Source organism: Mustela putorius, unplaced genomic scaffold, assembly GCF_011764305.1.
Source record: "Mustela putorius furo isolate JIRA1106 unplaced genomic scaffold, ASM1176430v1.1 tig00000589_pilon_pilon_pilon, whole genome shotgun sequence".
In the NCBI taxonomy this organism is placed as follows: Eukaryota; Metazoa; Chordata; class Mammalia; order Carnivora; family Mustelidae; genus Mustela; species Mustela putorius.
In genome coordinates this window covers 9690863-9696447 of record NW_025421425.1, presented here as the reverse complement: position 1 = coordinate 9696447, position 5585 = coordinate 9690863, and positions in this window count along the sequence as shown.

Here is a 5585-nt window from a genome sequence, read left to right as displayed (position 1 = left end):
TAAGCCATATTGGTCTATTTACATGTGGACTTTTTTTTTTCTGTAAATGCAGTACAGGACTGTAAATGTATTTTCTCTTTCTTATAATTTTTAAATAACATTTTCTTCTCTCTAGCTTACCTTATTCTAAGAATACAGCATACAATACATATACAAAATATGTTTATGTTATCAATAAGATTTTGGACAATATAGGCTATTATTTAAGTTTTTGAGGAGCTAAAACTTATACATAGATTTTTGACTGTGCAGAGGATCGATACCCCAACCCCTGCATTGTTCAAAAGTCAACTGCATTTTCAAGGGAATCAAATGGTGGATTTCACATATATCAATTACCTGCATTCTCAGTGAAGATCATACCAAGTTTCCATGTTTTTTTTTGTTGTTGTTTGTTTGTTTCTGCTGTTTGTTTGTTTTTAAGTAGACTCCACACCCTGCATGGAGCCCACACAGGGCTTGAATTCACAGCCTTGAGATTAAGACTTGGGCTGAAGAGTCAGATACTTAACTAACTGAGCCACCCGGGCACTCCTAAGTTTCTGTATATTAGGCAGAAATGATTGTGGCTGGATGGTGACAAGTTATTTTTACTAGTTTTAAGTTTGAAGTTATTTCTGGGTAAAATAGCTTCTTTTCTCTAAGACCCACTTAATAAGATATCTAGTAAGGGTCACTTCATAATTTAACCTATTGCAGCTCACATGCAGAAAGCAACATGTAAAAGAAGGATGTCCATAAAAGTACAGAATCAAGAATTTGGGGTTTTACACTTACACCTCTGATAAAATGTATTCACCCTACATTTGACTTACTATCTCCTCCCCATTCCCACACTGCCCTACTACCCATAACTCGATTCCAATAGGTTTGTCTTTTGTTTATGCTCTACCCATTGGCATGAGTCTTTTCCAACAGTGTAATTCCTTAGTTTTCTCCCTTCTGAGTTTGGTGTCCTTTCTTATTTAAGCACAACTTGACTGTTTTGGGCTTTAGAGATCAAGAACTTGCTTTTAATTACTCCTCCATTTTGCATAAGTAGTATTTATATTTTTAAAAAAAAATTATTTAAAAAGCTGGCAGTATAGAGCAATCTATACTTTCCATGCCATCCTGATCAAAATTCCACCGGCATTTTTGAAAGATCTGGAGCAAACAATCCTAAAATTTCTATGGAATCAGAAGAGACCCCAAATTGCTAAGGAAATGTTGAAAAAGAAAAACAAAACTGGCAGCATCACGTTGCCTGATTTCAAGCTTTACTACAAAGCTACAAAGCTGTGATCACCAAGACACCATGGTACTGGCATAAAAACAGACACATAGACCCGTGTGGAACAGAGTAGAGAGCCCAAATATGGACCCTCAACTTTATGGTCAAATAATCTTCGGCAAAGCAGGAAAAAATATCCAGTCGAAAAAAAAAGACAGTCTCTTCAATAAATGGTGCTGGGAAAATTGGACAGCTATATGTAGAAGAATGAAACTCGACCATTCTCTTACACCATACACAAAGATAAAACCAAAATGGGTAAAAGACCTCAACATGAGGCAGGAATTCATCAGAATCATAGAGGAGAGCATAGGCAATAACCTCATTGATATTAGCTTTAGCAACTTCTTTCAAGATATGTTTCCAAAAGCAAAGGAAACAAAAGTAAAATGAATTTTTGGGGACTTCATCAAGATCAAAACCTTCTGCACAGCAAAGGAAACAGTCAACAAAACAAAGAGGCAACCCACGGAATGGGAGAAGATATTGCAAATGACAGTACAGACAAAAGGCTGATATCCAGGATCTATAAAGAACTTCTCAAATGCAACACACACAAAATAGATAATCATGTCAAAAAATGCACAAAAGATATGAACAGACACTTCTCCAATGAAGACATACAAATGGCTATCAGACACATGAAAAAAATGTCCATCATCATTAGCCATCAGAGAGATTCAAATCAAAACCACATTGAGATACCACCTTACACAAGTTAGAATGGCCAAAATTAACAAGGCAGTAAACCACGTGTGTTGGAGAGGAGGTGGAGAAAGGGGAACCCTCTTACACTGTTGGTGGGAATGCAAGTTGGTGCAGCCACTTTGGAGAACAGTGTGGAGATTCCTTAAGAGATTAAAAATAGAACTTCCCTATGACCCTGCAATTGCACTCCTGGGTATTTACCTCAAAGATACAGATGGGTATCTGTAGTGAAAAGAAGGGCCATCTGTACCCCAATGTTTATAGCAGCAATGGCCACAGTCGCCAAACTGGAAAGAGCCAAGATGCCCTTCAACAGATGAATGGATAATGGGGATATGGTCCATATACACTATGGAGTACTATGCCTCCATCAGAAAGGATGAATACCCAACTTTTGTAGCAACATGGATGGGACTGGAAGAGATTATGCTAAGTGAAATAAGTCAAGCAGAGTCAATTATCATATGGTTTCACTTATTTGTGGAGCATAAGAAATAACACAGAGGACATGGGTAGATGAAGAAGAGAAGGAAGCTGAGGGAAATTGGAGGAGGGGAGACTGAGAGCCTATGGACTCTGAAAAGCAATCTGAGGGTTTTGATAGGGTGGTAGGTGAGAAGGTGGGTGGTGGGTATTATGGAGGGCACATATTGCATGGAGCACTGGGTGTGGTGCAAAAACAATAAATTCTGGTAACACTGAAAAAAATTTAAAAATTAAAAATTAAAAAAATAAAAAAAAAAATAAGAAACTGGCAGTAATTTTATTAACATGGCATGAAATTTCTTAAAACTGCCAAAGAAGGAAAAATTAAATGTGAATTGTTAAAACCCCACTGAAAAAGTCTTATATAGATAAGAGACCAGCTCCCTTCTTAGTAAGTCTTCCTGTTGCAGACTGTCCCAAATACTTCTCACTAATACTTTCTAATACCATTTTTTTATGCACCACACCCAGTTCTCCATGCAATATGTGCCCTCCTTAATACCCACCACCAGGCTCACCCCACCCCCCACTCCCCTCCTCTCCAAACCCACTTCAGAAAACAGTGTTTGTCTTAACCAATCTGCACAGCAGCAGCAAAAGTATATAAGTTTAGACCTAGCTACTTTTTCAGTGCTGCACGAAGTAGGGGGGAAAAAAAAAGTCAAGTTACATGTTAGAGAATAATGTGTTTTTCCTCAGTTTGAAACCACAGAGTTAGTTAAGGCAGTGTTTTTCTCCCAATATGCTTATGGCCATGTTTTGCTTCTATCTGGGATTTTAGCACTGAGAGAAAAAAAAATGTGAAGGCATTAGAATCATCTTATAAAAATGACTACACAGCATTCTGTGCCAAGCATTTATTTAGGAATTTAAGATGTATTAAGAGGTCACTCAGAGTTTTTACTATGTGCATACTTCTGGAATTTAGTTCAGTTCTTGAGTTTCTAAACTGAGAGAAAATCCTCCTACTATCTTTTGAAATGGTTTCATACTATAAATATACTCTGCACTATGACAGAAGCAAGATGTTTTAAGGCAGCAGTTTCTTAAGGACATGGCTTCGGTTCTTTTCCCTTTTGGGGCATTATTAGAATCTTAACAATGATGATGAATTTAGGGTTATTTGCTACAGAACTTAGCATAGTTATGGTTTCCAAATAGATAATAAATTCTCAATAAGTATTTTTAAACAGAAAAAATCAAAGAATTCTGTAATACAAAGAAATGACTACTGAAACAATATCATAAAATGAGAATTATAGAGATGTTGTTTACATAAAGGAAGCAGTAATTATATACCATTTCTATATGAAGTGGGTTTAATGGGGCACCTGGGTTATGCAGTTGGTTAAGCTTCCAGCTTTTGGTTTTGGCTCAGATCGTGATCTCAGGGTAGTGAGATTCAGCTGCACATCAGGCTCTCCACTGAGTGTGGAGTCGGCTTGAGAATCTCTCTCCTCTCTATCTGCCCTTCTCATTCCTGCTTTCTCTGTCTCTGTCACTTTCTCAATAAATAAATCTTTAAAAAAAATAAAGTGGGTTTAATTTTTAACTGTCAAGCAACATTCATTTAAAAGGGATTATATACTGATTAAGTATGAGTGGTATTTTTTCTCATTTTTGGTCATTTTATATAGAATTATTCAACTTCTGCTGCATCTTCTAATGCTCTTGTCCTGTATCAATCACCATCAGAATGGCCACTGAATGACACTGAATTTAGCGTCAGGGTTCTAGACTTCAGCCACCAAAATTTTTCAATTCCCACTTGCTTCAGCAGTGATTGATTGATTTTATTGATTGATTTATTTATTTTATTTTTAATAAGCATATAAGGTATTTTTATGCCCAGGGGTACAGGTCAGTGAATTGCCAGGTTTACACATTTCACAGCACTCATCATAGCATATACCCACCCCAATGTCCATATGCCCATCACCCTCTCCCGTCCCCTCTCCTCCCAGCAACCCTCAGTCTATTTTTTGAGATTAAGTCTTTTATGTATTGTCTCCCTCCCAATCCCATCTTCTTTCATTTTCTTTTCCTACCCCCAAGCCCCCCACATTGCATCTCCACTTCCTCATATCAGGGAGATCATATGATAGTTGTCTTTCTCCAATTGACTTATTTCGCTAAGCATAATACCCTCTAGTTCCATCCATATTGTTGCAAATGGCAAGATTTCATTTCTTTTGATGCCTGCCTAGTATTCCATTCCGTATGTATGCCACTTCTTCTTTATCCATTCATCTGTTGATGGCATCTAGGTTCTTTCCATAGTTTGGCTATTGTGGACATTGCTGCTATAAACATTCGGGTGCACGTGCCCCTTTGGAGCACCACGTTTGTATCTTTAGGATATGTACCCATAGTGCAATCTCTGGGTCATAGTGTAGCTCTATTTTCAGTTTTTGGAGGAACCTCCACACTTCTTTCCAGAGTGGTTGCACCAGCTTGCATTCCCAAGAACAGTGTAGGAGGGTTCCCCTTTTTCTGCATCCTTGCCAGCATCTGTCATTTCTTGACTTGCTAATTTTAGCCATTCTGACTGGTGTGAGGTGGTATCCCATTGTGCTTTTGATTTGTATTTCCCTGATTCCAAGTGATGTGGAGCATTTCTTCATGTGTCTCTTGGCCATCTGGATGTCTTCTTTGCAGAAATGTCTGTTCATGTCCTCTGCCCATTTCTTGATTGGATTATTTGTTCTTTGGGTGTTGAGTTTGCTAAGTTCTTTATAGATTTTGGATACTAGCCCTTTATATGATATGTCATTTGCAAATATCTTCTCCCATTCTGTCAGTTGTCTAAGTATTGTTAACTGTTTCCTTTTCTGTGCAAAAGCTTTTGATCTTGATGAAATCCCAATAGTTTATTTTTGCCCTTGCTTCTGTTGTCTTTGGCGATGTTTCTAGGAAGAAGTAAGTGGCTGACGTTGAGGCCAGAGAGGTTGCTGCCTATGATTTCCTCAAGTATTTAGATGGATTCCTTTCTCACATTGAAGTCCTTTATCCATTTTGAGTCTATTTTCATGTGTGGTATAAGGAAATGGTCTAATTTCATTTTTCTGCACGTGGCTGTCCAATTTTCCCAACACCATTTGTTGAAGAGGCTATGTTT